The sequence below is a fragment of the Ips typographus genome, linkage group LG11, assembly GCF_016097725.1.
Source record: "Ips typographus isolate SLU linkage group LG11, UJ_Ityp_2.0, whole genome shotgun sequence".
In the NCBI taxonomy this organism is placed as follows: Eukaryota; Metazoa; Arthropoda; class Insecta; order Coleoptera; family Curculionidae; genus Ips; species Ips typographus.
In genome coordinates, this window is record NC_138432.1 from 5,857,650 (window position 1) to 5,880,343 (window position 22,694).

The 22,694-nt window shown below is 32.7% G+C and overlaps 1 protein-coding gene and 1 long non-coding RNA gene across 5 annotated transcripts in view; one reads left to right on the plus strand and one right to left on the minus strand.

The window, feature by feature from the left end:
- Window positions 1-22,694, minus strand: part of LOC145735071 (contactin-2-like) — a 117,682-nt gene that overhangs the window by 68,240 nt on the left and 26,748 nt on the right. The gene's annotated exons all lie outside the window — the stretch shown is intronic.
- LOC145736070 (uncharacterized) lies at window positions 19,949-20,674 on the plus strand. Of its 2 annotated transcripts, none has more exons than XR_014179829.1 (3): window positions 19,949-20,182; window positions 20,238-20,393; window positions 20,486-20,674. It is a non-coding gene; the product is annotated as an uncharacterized LOC145736070 (long non-coding RNA). The 2 variants fall into 2 exon arrangements; XR_014179828.1 differs by having other exon boundaries at window positions 19,959-20,182; window positions 20,253-20,393.

Consider the following 22,694-nt stretch of genomic DNA (forward strand, 5'->3'; position numbering starts at 1 on the left):
TTTTTGTGAAATGTAAATTTTTTGTGGGAATGGGACACCCTGTATTTTCTACAGTTTTCTACTGGATTTTGCTTATCAAGTTTTCCAATGTCCTTTACAAAAAGTGTACATCTGTCATGTGTGTGTCTAAAGGTACAGCTTGTGGCGACTTTATTTTTTATAAACTTATAAGGCTTCTCCTAAATCAGCAAAAAATTAAAAGACCATGACAAAAATTACAAAAAAGTACAAAGTTACTAAATTCTGAATGGAATATTTTCTAGTGAGTTGATAGATTTTTTTCTTCTGATTCCAAAAATATATTATAAGTTAAAATTTGGTTTAGCCGTTTTCAAATTATTGGCATTTAAAGATTTGATGATTTTAGACAATTTAAATTTGCATCTGACAACACTGTAAAATTAAATTGACACCTGACAACAACAGTTTAGTGACTCGGAAACTTAAGCTTTACTTTAACTACTATTTTTGTATTAACAGTTGTTTCCTGTCGAAGTCAGAAATCTGCTTTATTTCAAATGGTAATAGTGTTAACAGTTTTCTAATAGTGTCATAGAGTTTTTATATTAATTCGTTTTAAACTAATTTCAACAAAATAGGAACCAATCCAAGTTAATCGCACTTTGATTTTTCACATCTAAATATATGGAAGAAAATGGGTAAAAAGTGAAATTTTCCCACAAAATAAGGACACAAAGTTGTTGAATTATTTTGGTTGTATGATGGAACCTCAAATCTAACTTTAAAGTACACTACTAATCGTTTAGATTAAACTTGGGAAACCACTCGACAACTTTCTGATTAAAACGGTCTGAAAATTAATTATTCGAAATTGCTACGTTCTTTGGGGGGGCAAAGAAACGGACTAGGGCAATTATTTAAGTATTTATTAGCGCGGCACAAAGAAAGCGTATTCTGGAGGAAAAAAGGGCTGGCCGCCCATCGTTGATTAAAAACGACCGCCCAGACACGTATCTAACTCGTTGCCGAACTCATTTCAGTTAATTTGCATCGGCTAAATTAATTGTTAAACATTAAAATTTTTAATTAGTAAAAAGTACAAGACTTAAGACCATATTTCTCGGGCGAGCAGACGGAATCCCTATACTTATTAGGGCCGTTTTTCTTCGCTTTGTTTTTTCTTAGACGAGTTTCTTTTATCTCTAAGGGGCTGCAATTTTCCCAGTTGCCCTCGGAACTACGTTTCTAGATTATTGTTTTAGCCTGTTCCTTTGTCGTTTAATTAATTTAATTAATTTAAATTGTTTCGAACCGAGATGTACAAATTGTTTCAATACATTTTTCATCTTTGCTTTGTAAGTAGTAGAACAGAAATGACAGAACTTCCTGAAATTCTATATTATTTCTGTATAAAAAAAGTACGTGAATTTGATACGAGGAATTAAATTAACGTTGAGAGTGTGACCAACATGGTTTGAAACGTCATGAAAGAAACTAACGCCTACACCTTATAAGGAAACAAATATTAAACCATTATACTCGAGACTAAAAGTCGTAAAGTTGTACGGTCTGGGATAGGCGTCTCATATTTTACATTGCTGTGGGTGTAACTGGTCACTCTATTGCTTTTGTAGTATATCTCGGAACTAGTAACAGAAATATTGCGGCTAAAGTCAAGGCTGGTTTATCTTTTCTAAAACAAATTACAATAAGAACCAGCCTTCAAGCTTTCTTGCCTTGAATACTAAAATCTATTTGATTCAGACAGCCGATATTGGATATTTATCCTGGTAAATCCCTTTAAGCCAGGCGCTGAGATATTTCGTTTTTGGTCCAGGGCAAACAATCAAATCCGGCACTGCGATTCAGCAAAAGCGGATATTAAATACAGTTTGAAAGTTTAGCAGAGAGACGAATTTTCTTTAAGTGCAATAGGAATTTTCTACCAGTGGGATGGGGGCACAATAAGGACAAGAAAATTCCTTTAGATAAATTGTGGGGCTCGTGTGGTTTTGAACGAAACGTTTTCAATTACTAGAAAGGGAGAACGAGAAATCCCTCAACTCTTTTTCTTTTTGATAACCACTCCACTACCAAAAAACTGAATAGAGTAACTAAATGTTAGAGTAATGCATAAGTTATTCAAATTTTAATTCCACAGGCTCTCCATTTTCCATCTGTCTCCATAATGGACTTCCAGTGGAGAAGTGGCCAAGAAGGCCGGCGAACTGAATGTAAAGCAGGCCCATTCATTGGGCTGTCTCCATTAGCTGTGATGGAAATTGTGCACTTGGGGCCCTTATGGCTACTTTAACAGCCTCGGGTATTATCTTTGCGTTCATGAGTAACGTGTCTTCCCTAAATCATAAAAATATCTTAATTGAGATGTCGCTTAGTTAATTGGATGTATGTAGTAACAGGAAGTTAAAATATGATTTCGATAAAGCTGAAAAGATAGCAGGATTTTGAAATTAAATTTTAATTAAACATAAAATCAGTTTATCTTGATAAAATATTTTTGAAATATTTAAACCAAGTCGTCGCTTTTGCAATTTTATAATATGTCATATCAATTATCGTGTACGCAGTAAAACATTCGAATTTCAAGTTGATTACAGCGAATGGTTATATTTATTTAATATACCAAACAAATAAAAATGTAGGCAAAATGGTTAACAAATGAAAAATTTAGCAATTTAAGGTTTTCCTGTCTTTAAAAATTTTACTTAAAACAGCTATTTCTAGTTCTTTTTAGGGCGAGTACTTTCACTTCAGAATAATTTTATTCCAAAGATAATTTCTATGGAAACCATGAATTATCCTAAGAATAAATTTATCCGGAGGTGAAAGTACCGGCCCTTAATTATGCACTAAAACAAGAAAGTTTTTACTACTCAACAAACGTTTTTTACTTTCAACTTTCACTAATTATTTATATAATATAAATTTATTAATATTTTGATGGGATACTCATTTAATATTATACTCATACTCATATTTGAATTTAAAATCAATCGTTTCAAACGTAACAAACATTAGGTATGGTTTTCACGATTAAGGTTAGTTTAACCACAAAGTTACCACATCAATTAATTTTTTGATGTAATCGACAGTAACGTCCAGTTAAATTTAATCGTGCAGTGTAAAACTGCATTTAAACTTTCACTGAAATTGTTAAAAAGTTCTTTTTCCTTTGTCAAGCACTCATTAGGTATGGTTTTCAGGGTTAAGGTTAGTTTAACCGGATGTTATGCATTTATCAGCTTGTTGAGTCTTCTTCTTCTTCTCTTCTTCTTTAGCCTATGTCCATCTACTCCTGAATGTAGGCCTCTTCCAATGATTTCCATGTCCGTCTATCCAGGGCAGTTTGAAACCAGTTTCTTTCTGCTATCTTCTGGATGTCATCCAGAGGACCGCTTGTTGAGTGGTCCTTGAAAAACCGAATCAAACTAACATACAGGGTGTCCCATTTAAAATAATTGAGATTGGTGGCTTTAAATACAGCGACAGCACCTACAGAGCAATTCTCTGTGGGAAATATGAGCAAGTTGAACGGTAAATATTTCAGAAACTGTACACTTTGTGTGTAGCACTTATTACATTGTTGAATAGGCCTGGAAAAGCAGAATAATGTGATTCTTTTAAAATAGCGCAATTACAGAGCTTTGAATGATATGGCAGCAGTAATTCTGTTAATTTTTATAGAAGGTACGTGCGAATTAAATATTTGTTGAAAATTACTACAATTTAAGAAAAAACAACTTTCCTGCTCTATAACTCTTAGTTTCTCTATATTTTGGTAACTAATTAACTGATGCACCACATTTTCAAATATCTCCTGGACTGACTGAAATTTTAATATTGTTTTTTCTTATGAAATGGAATTGTTCCCATCCCTAAAAGATATGTTCCTGTTAGACTTCTTATTCTTAGTCTAGAAGTCATTGTTTGATATTATCATAATTTGCTGAGAACGTTTGTAAAACATTTATGATAATTATTAGTCTATTACCACATTATTACGGATTTCCGTTCTTCCTGTCTGATGATATCACATCCTTTACACAATGGTATTGCTTATGACAACCAAAAAAATCCTAGTTTTGAATAAGTAATGGAAGAAAGAAAAAGTGATTTTATCGAAACCGATTTTCAGTATCGATTTTGATAACAAAACCACAAAATCACACAGAAGCTGAAAACGAGGTGAAATATAGTTGAGCAATGCACGGAGATTTTTAATTTAACAATACCACCGGGCAAAACCGCAACTTGAGAACACGCTCACGTCCATCTTGATTTGGCGTATCAAATTGAAAGTCTGCGGCAGACGGTGTTCAATTTCAGATATCAAAACGGCAGGTGCAAGATGACAATCCGAACCTGAGGAAATGCGGCAACAACGCACGAAGAACCGGTCGTACCGTGCCTGGTGCCGGTTCTTTCTTTAGAGAAAGGAATATTTTAAAGGGAACTTAATTACCGGTATTAAGTATTCTACGGACCATGTTTCAATTTTTTTAAAGTACCAAATAGAGAAAGTCTTTATTTGGATTTTCTGTAAACGGATATAATGTTTGTACTTTTTTTTAAAAATCCGTTTGCTATTGGGGATTCATAATGACTGAAAATAATTATTGTTAAATATGCAGGACGGGAAAATTATAACTAATTACAGTCGTGATAAATTTTAAAACCGGTATCCATTTTCAATGTGGACACGTCGCTAAGTGCAGACAAAATCGCAGCTAAAATTAAAACTAAAACAGCGCAATTAATTTTCAATTAAGTCTCTATATTAATACATTTCATAAACGCTGCAGTTCGGTTTAATTTTGCACGCTTTCCCTGTATAATTTAAGGGCGCTAATGTGAACGACCAACGAAAAGCTTTTAGCGTTTAACACAATTTTATCTATTTTTTTTTCGTCCAGATTTAATTATGATTTAAACAACACGCCAGGTAATTTTCTTTGTAATAAAAACTGTTTGCCCCGTTTTTGCATTTGCAATTTAACGTCATTTGATTTAAAACTTGACTGCAAAATAAAATGGGATTTTTAAATCCTAATTTGGCAAACTCATAAACAAATGCCTTGCATGTTTGTTCATTGTACACAAAAAAGTCACAATTATTTACGGTAATGTTAAATAAAACTGTTATTTGTTGTATTTTAATTTTTGATTCAACTGAAAGCTCTGCTGCTTATCAAAATAATTAGCAACACTTTGTAATGGTAATGGAGTGTACAAGTTTGATAAATGTTATTACAAAGTAAGAAAAATTAACATTTTCTGGATAAATTTAGTCAAACATAATATGCAATTGACATTACAGTTTGAAAGAATTCAAATGAAAGTTAAATATAAAAGCAATTATTAAGTATAGTGAAAATTTAAGGGTTATAGGATTTTCATAGTTGCGTGACATGTTCCTTACAATTTTAGCTTTAGCAACTATCTAAATTTAATTTATTAATTTTTGAAACTTTCTAAATTGAACTTACCAATTTTTCCGAAGTTTCAGCTACATTTCGAAGGTCACGTGACTGTTTTTGTGTGATGTAAACTGACTTTTGCAGTGTTGCAAACTAACTCAAAAGTTGGATTATCATAGTCTTACAATTTCAACTTTTGCAACTGTCTAAGTTTAATTTACTGATTTTTCAAAATTTAAACTACATTTTGAATGGTCACGTGCCTGTTTTTGACAGATGTCAACAGGCCTTTACAGGGTTGAAAGCTGAAAATTGCATTAAGAACGTCACGTAACAAGTTTTTAACAATTTTAGCTTTAGCAACTGTCTAAGTTTAATTTACTGATTTTTCAAAATTTAAACTACATTTTGAATGGTCACGTGCCTGTTTTTGACAGATGTCAACTGACTTTTACAGTGTTGCAAGCTCAAAATTGCATTATCAACGTCACGTAACGTGTATTTTACAATTTCAGCTATTGCAACTGTCATGTAAACTAACATACACTTTTTTATATTCAGAACAACTGTACTTACGCCCTTTCTCTGTATATTTTATTTTAACAGTTAATCCTTAATTATTGATGAAAGTTGGAAGTTTCAAGGTTCAATTCATTAGCCACTACCATAAAACCGTTAAAATAATTTTGTGTCGCCTTTCTAGGATTAGGAAACAAGAATTTAAAATTAGTAATAATGAATAAGTTGGGTTAAGCATGCAAAAAATATGTTGATTACTGTTTTAATCTGGATTTATTCAAAAAACCGTAAAGTCAAGTAATTGTTGGTTTATTCAGGAAAAATTTAATTTTTCTAGAGTATTTTCTAGGATATTGCCACAAAGTATGGACCTATTATACTGTTTTACTCTAGATAGGTTATAAAGTTAAAAGATTAATACGAATTGGCAATTGGCTTTAGTAGGATTCGAAATTCTACGAACGATTCTACGAAACAACGTATTAATTTGTAATAGCTAATATTTCATACTTTAAAAGTCAATTTTCAAACGTTTAACAGAAAATTGGAATGGCTCAGTAAATTTTTACGGCTTGAAATTAAAATTTTACCTAAAAAGTAAAATATCCAAATTTGAAACTTAAAAAAGTTGGAGAATTATTAAAAGAATTCTCTCTCTTAATTCTCAATAACAATTTTATAATAGAAATCGTTTATTAATGTCAACTTTTTATATTTTAATGTTTTAAAAATTTGGAACTGAAATATAATTTATACTTGAAAAATTTAAAGCTAAATGCGAGCTGGTAAGTCATTTTCGACTATTTACTATTACGAAACAATAACGCCACTATACATTTGTGTGGATGGGTTTCAAAAAATGGGTTTTGTTACTAACTAATGCTTGTTCTGTGAAACTTCAAACTGTCAGAAAATTTAACTTAAGTTTTTCAGCGAATATAATTAACGTTTGTCTTTCAGTACTTTTTTAACTTTGCTCCAAGTTAAAAACGTCTCAAATTGTCCACGTCTGCTGCAGATTAAGTCAAGAACAGAAAATCGAGTGGTCTTTCTTCGACTTGTAAAATTAGTCGACGACCGAAAATAATTAAGCAAAGTGCAAAATACTCGAACCGAAGTAGAAAAACCCAAGAGTGGTTTCGAACCGGGCAAATCTAGCGTGGATAATCGCGTTCATAGAATATTCCCCTCGTTCTAAATCTAGCTAGCTCGACCTTGTTTCCAGACCGAAGATATAAATCCACAGGATGTCTTATTTAAACCGTTTTGCAGCAGTTAAAAGTTGAAAATGTCCATTTTACCTTGAAGTAAAAATATTCCAGACTGGTTATCTGACATTTGCTCGATTAACCCGTTCTAGTAGTTTAAAGGTCGGACTTCTTGGCCGTTTATTTGCAGGTGCACAACAATTTCAGACTTTCCGCACCACCTCACACCCTCTTAACGGATATTTTAAACCTTTCTTCGTTCGAAAAGGGTTCCCGCAATCATCGTAGATAATGAAAACCCATAAACTGAAGGGCCTACGTTTGGATCGAATAATTTATGAAATTGTCACCCTCATATAAACAAAGTATCGTCAATATTGACGATTCATGTGAAAGTGTGTTTGAAGTGTGACAAGCTTTAACAAAGCGTACGTTGTTTACTCGCTTTAATACCGTGGGTGAAGCACTGCACACTATTTTCTAGAGAATATAGACTATTCAGATTCAATATATTCTAACCTTCCGACAGTCAATCCAGATTTCAACAGTAAACCCTGTTTACTAACTAATAATGCAAATGCATCTTTCTCATTATTGTTTTTTACACCATTCGTTAATTGGACGAAATTGTGTCATTATACAATTCAAATTCGATCCTCACCATTGGGATTTCGGAACTATAAGATTTACGAGAAAGTTTAAAATGGGACAAAGTTGCGCAATTTAAAGCTCAACCAAATGCAATTTTGGACTTTGATCTGGAAGACTGTTCTAAAAGCTTTTGGAAGCTTCTAGGCTGTTTTGTAAGCTTTTTCAAGGCATTTTAGAGCTTCTACAGGGTGGTGCAGTTTTAAGTGTCAATAATTCACCATTTGATAGCTAATCAAAAAATAAGTTGACTTGAATTATGTCATTTTTCTGAAAAACGTTTTCTAAGGAAGATACAGTCCTCCAAATTTCAATTTAAAAAATCGTTTTATAGTTTAAAACTGAACATCCAAGACTTGTGAAAGTCCGAATTTGTACTGAATAGTCTAAAAACTTGCTTTCAAGTTTTTTGCTCAGACTGCCATCCTGGTTGAGTGTCTGAAACTGGCATTCAAGAACTAAAAAAAGTCCGGAAATCAAGACAAAGATTGTATTGTGCATGAAACTCATTTTTTACTACTAAAAATAATATAAAAGTTGACTTTTAATGCTAGAACTGACTTTACTAGGACTAAAGAGAGTCCAAAAGTATATTTTCAAGACTTTAATTGGTGTACAACTGAATTTTCTGGACTGGACAACAAGTCTAGAAGTAAATTAAATTTTCGGACTATTTTATTTCTAAAAATTAGTTCTCAAGACTATTATTGTAGCATTTGGTACCAAAATTTTTTACTTTTATTACTGAAGAAACTTGACTTTTGGAAATAGTCTTAAACTCGATTTTTCAGTCTTAAAAAGCATTAAAAACAGTCTGAATTTCTTAGAGATGCTACAATTTTTTGCACCTATGAGTGTAAAAGTCAATTTAATAGTGAAGAAGCTTGAAATAACATTTTCAGGATTATGGTCAGTGGGCAAACTGGCTTTTAGGCCTGATAAGTCAAAAACTTTGTAAAGATAGTCTTGAAACTCGATTTGAGGCACTGAAAACAGCCTTAAAACACTAAAAACAGTCTAGTTAATTAAGAAATACCCGAATTTTTAGCACTGAGGTGTCTAGAAGTCGATTTAATAGTGACAAAGCTTGGAATGCCATTTTAAGTCTATGAAGAATGTAAAAATTGTTTTTTAAGTTTGCTATGTCAATAACTTGGTGAAGATAGTCTTGAAACTCGATTTTCCAAGCTGAAAGCAGTGTTGAAGCACTAAAAATAGTCCAGAATTCGAAGAAAATGAAAAGCAAAGTAAAAAGCACGAAAAGTTCGTTTTCAAGACAAATTTCAAGAATCTAATGTCAATGTCCTGCATCTAAGACTATTTTCAAGACTAAAATATTGAAATTTGTCTTCAAATTTTGAAAACTTACTTCAAATGCAAATTTTAAGCTTCTGATGTCACTTTTCATTAGTTCAGTCACATTTTGGGGTTCAAGTCAATTTTTAAGGTTTAAATGTATGAATTTGTAGTAACGAATTCTTGAAAAAGTAGTTTTTATGTGTACAAGTCAATTTTTAGTATTAAAGTCTCTCGATTTGCATGAAAACTGGTTACAAACACAACTTTTAAGCTTCTGAAATTTTTATCTTTTCTAATTCAATTTTCAAAACTAAAGTCTTTTAGTTTGTCTGAAAACTATGAAAACTGGCTACAATAATATTTTTTAAACTTCTTAAGTGAATTTTCCGTTTCCAAGACAATTTTTAAGTTGGGTTGGGTTAGTATTGGGTCTTCGACCGTAATAACGTTTAATAAAGTGCTTGTTCCAAATTGGATCAATATTGCTCCAACGGTCTGACAGTTATGACAAAAAAAAAACGATTTTTTAAACCGAAATTTGAAGGACTGTATTTTCCTTAGGAAGCACTTTTCAGGAAAATGACATAATGAATGTCAACTTATTTTTTAATTGGCTATGGATTGGTGAACTATTGACATTTAAAACTGGACCACCCTGTATAGTGGTTTCAAATGTTTTTACATTTTTTTAAACTACTTCAGGAGCATTTAGAAATTTTTTGGTCAGTTTAAATTTGTTAATTGATACTTCAATACCTTCAATATTTCAATATAGCAAAAGTCCTTTTTAACACTTAGGGAGTAGAATGACCCACTGTGCGTAATTTATTTAAAAAATTTGAAAAGCTTTCCTTGTCAAAAACTAGTTGATAGCAACAAATAATCACAAAAAGAAACACAGTTCACATTAGATGTCAAATGTTGATTGCTTTAATTATTTACATAAGAGGAAAATTTCTAGAAATCCAGACTCTAGAGAAAAGTGATCACAAACATTTAGGAAGATTTCTGAATTCTACCCTAAATACTGGAAACCTTTAAAAGTCTGGGTTTAATTCCCATTTAATAAGTCGTTTTGTCGCATTTTTTAAAAGAGTCCAATTCGTTCCAAAAAGCCCTTACACACAAATATAAGGCAAAATAGTCCTGCTAAACGTTATTGAAAAGCTGCGGATGTATCGTGCAATATTTTACGGTGGCCCTGATGTCGTAAACTTTACGTTTATTAAAATGTTACGTATCGCGTAGGATCGTAAAAATATGCGCAAATTTTAGCGGCGCCACCCCGTTTATGCACTGAAATAATATAAAAGCTAGATTTTATAGACAGTATCGTGCATTTTACATCAAGAAGTTGTAGAATTGAACATATAACGCGACGCATAAATTTTAAAGGATGGAATAAAATAATTCATTTCTGGGGAATTTGTACTGAATAAACTGATCGTAAATTTTTCGTAAAATTGTTGCAGTTCAAAAAGGTTATATTATCCTTGTAATTACCTATATACAGTGTGTAATCAACTACTAACAAGGAATAAAAAAACTCTTATAGCCTTAATTTGTATTTGAAACAATTTTGTTAAAAAAAACTCATTACAAACCAAGAAACCTTCAGGCTTTGTAACGGTCAAACCAGTTTTTAGTATTCTAATACAGGTCAGAGCATAATAACGGGACAACCACAGATTTTACACTAGAGAATCGACGTAAAAAAGGAGACATAAAAAAACAAAATACCCACATTATTCCTGAGCCTGACAAACCCTCGAAAAACAACCGTTCAGTATCGTCTTGCCACAAAATAGGGGGGTTCCATATAAACTTTTTATAACCCTTATAGTCTTGTAAGAAGGTGGATTCCCTCACGGAATACAAAGTAGCAGGGCGCAGTTGTGTATAGAAAGAAAGAATGAAAAATGGGACACTAAATAATTTAATTTCTTTTGGAACGTGTGTCTTTTACATCTAGGAGAGACGTTAAGTTCGATAAAATGTTTCGTATTTTGCCAGAAAATTGGGCTGGAAACATGTAAAGGATGTTAGTTTAGAGGTCAGACAGTGGAGAAGGGTAGGTTATTTTTAAAACTATTGCGATCTACCTTAGGATAGAAGGGAATGTTAGATATCGGGAGAATTTCACCGGGAATTTGACACTGTGTAGGGCTCCTTTAGGCAAAATATCATCTGTGGTCCTTTGCACAGATATTTCCTTGTTAGTTTACGTAAACGACATTGTACAGATTGTTGTAGTTTAATATTATTGAGTATATCAATTCTTAATAACTTACCAATCATTTGCCATGAAAATGTTGTTTAACTTATGTTTTCTTCAAGTTTCTAGAGATCATCAATAATTTGAAAAAAAAAAATTTCGTATAAAATTCTAATTTGAAACTTCGTTTACGAGATAATTGTGTTATTACGTTGAAAGACCCAAAATCAACCCAACCCAACTTAAAAATTATCTTGGAAACTGTGAAAATTGACTCACTAAGCTTAAAAAATGTCTTTGTAACCAGTTTTCTGACAAATTGAAATTGGAAACGGTGAAAATTGACTTGAGAAGCTTAAAAACAGTCTTTGTAGTCATACTCTGGACAAACTGCAGGATTTTAGTTTTGAAAATTGACTTAGAAACGAGTAAATTAATTTTGAAACAAAATTGACTTGAGAGGCTTAAAAATTGTCTTTGAAAACTGTAAAAATTGACTTAACACGCTTAAAAAATGTCCTTGTAACCAGTTTTCATAGTTTCCGGACCAATTCAAAACTATAGTCTTGAAAATTGACTTATAAACCACTAAATTGAATTTGAAACTGTAAAAATTTACTTGAGAAGCTTAAAAATTGTCTTTGTAACCAGTTTTCATAGTTTCCGGACAAATTCAAAACTTTAGTCTTGAAAATTGACTTATAAACCACTAAATTGAATTTCAAACTGTAAAAATTGACTTGAGAAGCTTAAAAATTGTCTTTGTAACCAGTTTTCAGTTAGTTTTCAGACAAATTGAAAGTCTTTAATATTGAAAATTGACTTGGAAACTGAAAATTGGCTTGAGAAGCTTAAAAACAGTCTTTGTAGTCAGTTGTCAAACTCTGGACAAACTGCAGGATTTTAGTTTTGAAAATTGACTTAGAAACCAGTAAATTAATTTTGAAACAAAATTGACTTGAGAGGCTTAAAAATTGTCTTTGAAAACTGTAAAAATTGACTTAAGTCGCTTAAAAAATGTCTTTGTAACCAGTTTTCATAGTTTCCGGACAAATTCAAAACTTTAGTCTTGAAAATTGACTTATAAACCACTAAATTGAATTTCAAACTGTAAAAATTGACTTGAGAAGCTTAAAAAATTTCTTTGTAACCAGTTTTCTGACAAATTGAAGTTGGAAACGGTGAAAATTGACTTGAGAAGCTTAAAAACAGTCTTCGTCATGCTCTGGACAAACTGCAGGATTTGAGTTTTGAAAATTGACTTAGAAACCAGTAAATTAATTTTGAAACAAAATTGACTTGAGAGGCTTAAAAATTGTCTTTGAAAACTGTAAAAATTGACTTAAGACGCTTAAAAAATGTCTTTGTAACCAGTTTTCATAGTTTCCGGACAAATTCAAAACTTTAGTCTTGAAAATTGACTTAGAAACCACTAAATTGAATTTGAAACTCTAAAAATTGACTTGAGAAGCTTAAAAAATGTCTTTGTAACCAGTTTTCATAGTTTTCAGACAAATTGAAAGTCTTAAGTCTTGAAAATTCACTTGGAAACTGAAAATTGGCTTGAGAGGCTTAAAACATGTCTTTGCCGTCAGTCGTCATGGTTTTCAGATAAATTGAAAGAGTTTAGTATTGAAAATTGACTTGTAAACATGAAAAGCTTTTTTTTAGAATTTTTGACTACAAATTCACACATTTAAACCTTGAAAATTGACACCAAAAAGTGACTCCAATTAAAGTGACAACAGAAGCTTAAAATTTGCTTTTGAAGTAAGTTTTCATAGTTTGAAGACAAATTTCAATATTTCAGTCTTGAAAATATTCTTAAATACAAAATGTTGACGGTTCATAAAAATTGACTAGAATATGCTATTACAGGGAAAATTTATACTTTTTAATTTAAACACCAAAAATCTCATGGTTTGGCTGAGATTACGTTAATTAGAAGCAAACAATCTGTAAATTACTTAAAAAAACTTCAACTAAATTTACTTTCTCTTACTACTCCACTTCTTCATAGATTCGTGAATTATGAGATAAAATCGAAAGCAAAACATAATTTAAATTACATTGTGCGTGGTTATTTCAAGCCTGCTCATTTGAATAACCACTTGTATGTCAATAGTCATTCACACACATTAAATGTACAGACATTCCGCAAGTAATTTTGATCGAAAATAGAAAGTTAATTTGGAGGAGGATGATTTAATCAAAATTATTGTTTTACATTTGTTGGTGCATGAATGAAATTAGATGATTGATTGCACGGTTTACTTTAATAAGTCTTCTTATTGAAATGTATGAAAGTTATTCTCAACAATCTCTTGTCCTTATTTCGACGACAAATTACAATTTCCTCAATTAACCATGAAAGTCAAACCACAAGAAGTGAAAGGTGCGTTTTTCAAATGTGTATCAACAGCATTATTAACGAGCATTTTCAATCAACTGTACCACTTATTCCACCTATCTGTTTCATACTTTCATAAATTGACTAAGAAGCTGTCAACACTTAACTGTGCATTATACAGAATGTGCAACAAAGCTTTAAGCTGAGCTGAGCAGCTGAAACAAAGCACAAAGCAACCGCCGCCATGTTTTTGCCAGCATATTGTTAAATTTAACGCAAAGTTAATATCGCTAGCGAAAAGCAAAATTAAATTAGATGGAGCCGGTTACGTCCTGATTTTCGCCTTTTTGGTTGTAGTTGTTTCCACTAAAAACCTCTAATTAGTTTTGAGGAACGGTTTCAAATAGTTGTCGCAGCCTCCTGGTGAGTTTTGTTAGCAAAAACCACGGAGAAATTGGAGAAGTGAACAAACAACGTTGAATTTGCTGCGGTTTGGCCGCACAGCATCACTTTTATCAGACAATAAAAGCAATTCAGCCCTTATGTGGGATTTAAGTAACCCCAGCCAGGTAAAAATCCTTTCAGTGGCGTAGGTGAGTGCTTTGCTCCATATCCTTCAATTAATTACCTGAAACAAAAAACTTTATATTACTTTTAAAAGTCAAACTAAAACAATGAATTAATATTAATTGAATAAAAAAAGGCTTTAATTGGATTCGAGAACGATCAATTTATAGAGAAAGTTTAATAATTCGACGCTAACTTCTTAAAACATTTTATAAAGTGAATGGCGACAAATTAGCGAGGGTTTTCAAGGAAAAAGGCGACGTCCATGAATAAATCAAGTTATTTAATATTACTTAAAATTGAATTGCGGGACGAGTTTGGATTTGGAAAGTGATTAAAAAGCATCATTCATAAAAGTTATTATTAGTATTAATAATGTAAAAGCTTTCATGTTTCAATTTCATAAAGCAGTCAGAGAATATCTGGAAATTTGAGTACCGCGCAATTTACTTTCGTCTTAGTTACTTATGTCAAGACTTTTTTCAAATAAGGATTATAAAAACGACTATAACTGCCAGAAACTGAGTGTCAAAGGACAGTCAAGAACAAAACCCCCTGTAAAACCCACTTAAAGTAGGTTAATTACGTTTTTAAGCACACAGGACAGTCAGGAAAAATGGTTGGTAAAACCCACTCACATGACAGTTTCCATCACATTTTTGGAATCCTCGTTAAATTTACTATCCAATACCCTAAGACACTACAAAATTTAAGTACAGTCAGACGAAAAAACTGTGTTAAAAGTTGAAACTGCCAGAAACACTGTTTTAAAGGACAGTTAGGGAAAATGGCTAGTAAAACCGACTGACAGTTAGAAAATGACAGTTTTAACCAAATTTTTGAGTTCCTCATTAACATTCCTATCGGATAACCTAAAAAAACACTAACAAATTAAGTCCAGTCGGAGAGAAAAGTGGAATCAAAGTTTCAAGTGCCAAAAACACAGTTTGAAAGCCAGTCAGAGACAAAATTAGTCATAAAACTCATTTCGATTGAGAAAATCGCAGTTTTAAGTATATTTTTGGAATCCTCATTAAATTTTCTATCCAATAACCTAAGAAAACCCTACAAAATTTAAGTACAGTCAGGAAAAAAACGGAGTTAAAGTTGAAACTGTTGAAATACAGTTTAAAGAACAGTCAGGGACGAAATCGCTTGTAAAACCCACTTAGAATGGGTTAGTCACATGTTTATGCACGTTTTTGGAATCCTCACTAAATTTCCTATCGGATAATCTAAAAAAAAATGTAATAGTCGGTATAGTCAGGAAGAAAAGTGGTGTTAAAGTTTGAACTGCCAAAAACAGGGTTTTAAAGACAGTCAGAAACACAATCACAACTAAAACACACATTTAGAGTGAGACAATAACAGTTTTAAGCACATTTTTAGAATCCTCATTAAATTTTCTTTAATCTTATAAACTTAGAAAACACCACAAAATTTGGTACAGTTAAAATAGAAAGCGCTGTCAGTCAGTACTATTTGGACCAAACTTACTTAGATTGAGAAAATGACAGTTTTAAGCAACACCAAATTTGCCCAAGTAATTAAAACAGTAAAATTTTTACTAATTATTCATATTTTTTTACTTTTGTGGTCTAATTCGAAGCGTACACTTAAATTTTTAATTTGTTCTTGTAAACTTTGAAAGCCTCATAAAAAATTTGTTATAATACCCATAAACTTAAAAGCCCTGTTTGTTTTCGGTGTGACGACTGCACCGACCGTAACCATCAGCAAAATTAACTTTAAAACCCATCACGTTACATTTTGTTACCACAAACTTTAAATATTTCATTTTTATCACGTACTAGAATATAAAAATATTAGCTTTTAGTCGAGTTATACACAAACCCTCGCTTTGATGGGGTCGACACAAGTTTTTAATGTTTTCTAGAGTTGGTCACATCAAATAATTCCGCAAAGAGTCCAGGTTTAAAAAAATAACCTGGAGGACCCTCTAATTAGAAAAGTTTAGCTTTTGCTGCGTACAAAGACTGGATTAAAATGAAAGCTATAGAGGACAGCTCAAATATTTGTTTAGGAAACTTAATACTAGCTTGGGTCAGGCTTAATATTCCTGGTAATGGACTTATAGCGGGTGTAAAAAGAAAAAAGTTAGACAAAATCAAATAAATTATCCCTGACAAGTCCGAAGGCTGAAAGCTACGAAATTTCTCATTAACGCCTCTAAACCAAAAGGTTTCATTTTATGATTGGTTGAAATGTGGACTAACTTGAATTCCTTATGGTCAAGTTTTACTTTTTCTCACACAGTCATGATTTAAGTCAATTTTTGCCACTTGATTTGTAACGTCTTGTACATGTGTTTCAAACACTTTATATAAAAGTTTAATGTTTTTTGATGTAGTTATAAGATTAAAAACAACTTGAAATTACAGATTATACAAAAATAATCCAGAACAAGAAGCAAAGTTTAATCCATTTTGTTCGTTTATAAACGATATAACTACCGAATAAGAATAAAGCATTTTCGAAACCTAAGCCAAGTGTCTGAATACCCATAAAATCGATCATTGGTCAAATAGTCGTATTTTCTATTCCGACCGTCCTGGCATTGTTAACATAGAAAGTCTGTCGGGAATAATTTATTTTTCGTGCAGGTAACAAAATCCACCGACCGTGCTCGACCGATAAATTATATCGAAAATGGTGAATAAATGCGAAACTCCCTTTTTTCTCTATTCTAAAAGAATTCTTCGAAGCGAAAAATGCCGCAGGTGAAGTTTCAAAAGGTCTTTAAAATGGACCATTGAAAAGACGGAAACCGTATAACTGGGGGAGGCATTTCACAATACAATTTTCTGTCCCGTTTTGTTTACCCGATTATTTTTCAACGTTCAATCCAGCGAAGTTTTTTTATTAGTAGTCCAAAATTAAAGTAATTGAAGAGTGTATAGCTATCCGCGGGAATCGAAAGTCAATATCAATTTTCCTTCCACCTATCCAACATCAACAAAGCTGAAGATGAATTTCTACCTGTAAAAATATTAGTCCCTCATTCTCATACTCCGATAAAGCGACCCTTAAAAAGCTGACCATACTTTTCGCTTCTCTGCAAGCAATCAAAGTGCTTTCTCGCCGGTCTAATGTACCAGAGGGCGTAACAAATTTCAGGACGTTTATTTTAACCTGGACTAAATGGGCTTGGCAATCAAGTAAGAACTGGCCTCGACGAATCCTCGTTAGTCTATGTTACTTAGTCAGTAAAAAATGTTTCAACCTACATAATACAGAAAGTACTTAATCAGTTACGAAAAGTTTGATTTGAATAACAGATTGCAAAAACCTTATATGAAAATCACCCTTTGCACCAAAAGTTGATGCGGATGATACCGCAACCACAAACTTGGAATAAGCGTACCAGATGTTTTATTAGCACTTTGAAGCAATTGTGGTTTTGAATGAAGTACCATTTTGTTCATCTTTTTAAAGGGGTACCAAAGGGTACCAATTACCAACTGAAACCAAGCTTTTGGTTTTTAAAATTCCTAAAACTAGTGTTGTCGTTAACAAGCCTGTGGGAGCTTACTTAACATATTTAAGTATTTCTGTAAAACGAAGTTGTTGTAGTACAATACAACTCTCAACAATCATACATTTTTTAGTAATTTTTGAATCTTTTGGTAGTGATGGGCGTATTAGATGTAGATGGGCAATTTGACCAATAAATTTACGAAATCTCAGAGACACGTCTTGTTTCAAAAACAGTAATTCTTGCAAATAAGGTTGCAATTAATGGGGTTAGTTTTGGAAGATAATTTAGCTAGGCAGTCACGTGACCACTGTCATAAATTTCAGAATCACGTTTTAGATCGAATACTGCAAAAAAGCTTTTCTAAACCCTAATTTTTGCAACATTTGAGCATAGTATGATAGTCAGCGACAAAATTGCTTGTAAAACCCACTTGTAGGCTGAAAATGACAGTTGTAAACACATTTTTGGAATCCTTATTAAATTGTCTATCCAATAAACTAAAAAACACTACAAAATTTGGTACAGTTAGAGAGAAAAGCGGTGTCAAAGTTTGAACTGATAGAAAAAAAGTTTGAAAAGACAGCCAGGAACAAAATTGCCTGTAATACCCACTTGGAGTCAGAAAATAATAGTTTTAAGCCAATTTTTGGAATACTCATTAAATTTTCTATCCAATAACCAAAAAAACACTATGAAATTTGGTACAGTCAGGGAGAAAAACGGTATCAAAGTTTGAACTGCCAGAAACACTATTTGAAAAGACAGCCAGGGACAAAATTGGTTGTAAAACCTACTTGGAGTGAAAATGACTGTTTTAAATACAATTTTGGAATCCTAATTAAATTATCTATCCAATACCCTGGAAAACATTACAAAATTTGGTACAGTCAGCGAGAAAAGTTGTATCAAAATTTAAATTAACATAAACACAGCTTGAAGAGATAGTCAGAGACAAAATCGATTGTAAAACCCACTTGGAGTGAGAAAATTACTATTTTAAGCATATTTTTGGAATCCCCACTAAATTTCCTATCCAATAACCTAGAAAAACACTACAAAATTTGGTACAGTTAGAAAGAAAAGCGGTATCAAAGTTTGAACTGCCAGAAAAAGAGTTTGAAAGGACAGTCAAGAAAAAATCGCCTGTAATACCCACTTGGACTGACAAAATAATAGTTTTAAGCACATTTTTGGAATACTCATTAAATTTTCGATCCAATAACTTAAAAAACACTACGAAATTTGGTACAGTCAGGGAGAAAAACGGTATCAAAGTTTGAACTGCCAGAAACACTATTTGAAAAGATAGCCAAGGACAAAATTGCTTGTTAGACCCACTAGGAGTGAGAAAATTACTATTTTAAGCACATTTTTGGAATTTTCACTAAATTTCCTATCCAATAACCTAGAAAAACACTACAAAATTTGGTACAATTAAAGATAAAAGCGGTATCAAAAATTGAACTGCCAGAAACACAGTTTGAAAAGACAGCCAGGGACAATATTGCCTATCATACCCACTTAAGAGTGAGAAAATGACTATTTTAAGCACATTCTTCGAATCCTCACTAAATGTCCTATCCAATAACCTGGAAAAACACTACAAAATTTGGTACAGTCAGGGAGAAAATCGGTGTTAAAATTTGAACTGTCAGAAAGGCAGTATTTGTAATTTTCCAACAATTTACTTCTACTAGATTTTTTCATAATAATATGTAAGGTAATTTACCTATCACTAATCTTTGGAATGAATTGTAAAGGTGAAAAATGTTAAATGTATTTTTCAAAATCCCCAAAAAAAAATACAAACAATGGATCTGCCCTCAGTTTTATCATTGTTATTTTACTACTATTTACATTCATAATGTTAAAAATTACTCTTCAAATTCATTGAACACCTGAATACCAAAATAGCATTACAAGGTTCATATATCACGTGGTACGAATATTAATGAATTCAGTAGAGTTCAAGTCTGGTCAAGAAGAGAACATTGGGTATGCAGGACCAACGGGAAAATTAATTCAGGATCTGTTTGAATGTTTCATCGTAAAGATGGACTTGGTACGTGATGTTTTATCAATGAATCCCGTTGATTTTGTCATTCAGTAGCATTGTTAGCTACCTGTAATTGTGTAATAAATATGTATGAATGGGAGATGGTGTAACGATCTTTTTGATTATTTATGCCTTGCAGAGAGTGTCAGCCAATAAAATTTTACAAGGTACTTAAAAACTGTTGAGCCCATTTTCTGTTATCTCCTAAAATAGAAACTGTTCCAGTTTTGCATAAAAATGTAATTACTTGTCATTCCGAGCAGAAAACGTTAATTTCTTCGCGTAATCTGTCAAGCTTGCTTGTCATTCAAACGGCGCGTCCCTGGTTGGAAAAATTCGTAATTGTTAGCGACTTGCCTGACGAATACTGATGAACGTCTGGAGTCCCCTAAAATCGAAAAACTGTGCTTTTTTCGGTCACGGTAAGTGTATTTACATGCACGGCCAACAGTGAAGCAGATTAATTCCTCTCTAAAGTTGGATTTTAAACAGCAAACAGGATTAGGCACTGAAAAGGGTTGTTTAAGGACGTTCAACTTGGAATTCAGTAGCGATTTTATTACCATCCCAGCAAATCGGGCAAACCAATTTACTTGTATGCGACGAATTTCAAATCGATGTTTAGTTGTCGGAGTAAGTTTTAATGTCTTTTACACAACAGATAAATAGATAATGAAAAAGTTGTATGTAGGTCGACGTATATAATGCATGAATGTTCCTTTCAGGGGATTCGATGCGCTGAAATCATCCGGGCAGATTCGACCAAAAAAAGGAATTAAAATGGCACAATCTCGGGCATTATGACAAAATGAAGTGCACTTGCGAATGGCATTGCATGACCCAATTCTCTCGTATATCTAGACTATCCTAAACCTACTTCCACAGCTGTTATTAAAAAAAACCTCATAAACTGTATAAACTGGCCTTATTCCCTCAGCCTGCAACTTTTACATCCAGTCCAATTTAACTTCAACCAAACCGGCAATCCTCCCTGGATTTTTGTTACTGGACCGGAATTCAATCAAACCTTTAATCGTCAAAAAGTGATTTTATTTTTTCCGCTGGTTTGGGAGTTGAAAAGGGTTCACATATAAACGTTACGTCATAAAACCCAGCAGATATAGGAGATACATCATCTTCACCAAAAAAGATCCGTTTCATTGAGCTAGTGAAAAGAACGAGCCTCCATTAAGCATAAAAAATCGGCCTGGTTTCCCACGATGCCTTTTCTTTTTGCCTTTCCCAAATTATTCCTTTTTAGCTCGTCCGTCTTGGAGGATGATGCGAGATAACCGGATCTTTGTAGATTGTCCGAAAGTTGGAATTTAAGTGATTTTTATGATAAATGTTTTGGGGCTACGCTGCCCTTTTGTAAAGAAGTGCTAAATAGGGGCTAGGAAATTGTAATTAACTGCAATTGCGGATAATAACAGATATCAGATCGTACTAACCATAAACTAGCTTATTTGGGTCATTCGGGTGTTGTTGCCGAACCGGCATTTAAAACCACTGACAGTAAAATCCTAATTAGAATATTGCAATGCTTGAATAGATTTAGTCTGCTTCGTTAGAGATGCCTTCTTCCCATTTAATATGCGGTTATTGATTGAGTTCACCGACAAAGAAGCAAATTATGCCAGCAAATATGAAACACGATCCAAAATGGATGGATCGCTGTTAATATTATCCTCGTCAAATAAATTATCTGTTGATTTAAGTTTAACAGCTATTGACAGATTTTAGAGCTTTCTAACCACAAAATGATGTTATGGATAAAAGTGTATTGAAATATTTGCTACGTTTTTGTAGATTGTTGATTTTCAGCTTCAATGCTTTAGATGTGTAACTGAACAGGACATCAAGACTTGTTTACTCAGAAAATGTTCTCCCTTCAATACAATAACAGTTATTTGCTTTTGTAGTAAAATTCTTATGAAAAAACTAATCTACTTTGATTTCTATTGAGTCTCTTCAATTTCTAAAACTCTTGGTTCAGTCTTAAGTTACTTTTTCAACTGAGATGTAACTTCCAGAAAAAGCAATTATATGTTTGATTTATATGTCTTCTGGGTGTGTATTCTTGAAACGAAGGAAGAGAGTTATCAAAAGAAAGGTATATGCAGAATGTGACATGAAATTGCCATTGTCAACTACTTCTGTCGTATTCTATCAACACTTTTCTTGAGAGTCTCGTTTTCTGATTTCAAGAATGAGAGCTCAGGTGGAGTAGAGAATGTGACATGAAATTGCTATTGTGAACTAATTCTGTCATATTCTATCAACACTTCTCTTGAATGTCTCGTTTTCTGCTTTTAAGAATTAGAGTTCAAGTGAAGCAGAGAATGTGTCATGAAATTGCCATTGTCAACTTCTTCTGTTATATTCTATCAACACTTCTCTGGAGAGTGTCGTTTTCAAGAATTAGAGCTCAGATGCAGCAGAGAATGTGATCATTGTATAACCTATTCAGAAAGCTGCTTTGGAGCTAAGAAATGTTAATAACCCTATCTAAAAATTCAGTGACGTACTGAACAAAATAAAAATTAACACTTAAAAACATCATAATCATAAAATCGAAAGTTACATATACATTATAAAAAGTTAACAATTGTTTGGGTAGATTTTATCCCGTTTCGTTCCACATACTTAATTCTACCAGTTCTCGTTCATGAAGCGTAAAATCGTGCTTCCAATGGTCGACATTCCATTTCGTCATCATTTTTTTTTCACTATCACGTGTTTAGCCTGAAGCGGATTTTAATGATGGGCGCTGGCCGACGGGTTCCTAATTATACAGAACCATGATGCTGGGGTCAGAAGAGAAGCCATTCTGACACAGCCATAATTACCAGCCCCGATTCAAAACTCAACCGGCTTGATTAAAGGTTTAGAGAATGTTTTTGGTGGCTCTTCATAAAAAAAGTCTCCGCTCTG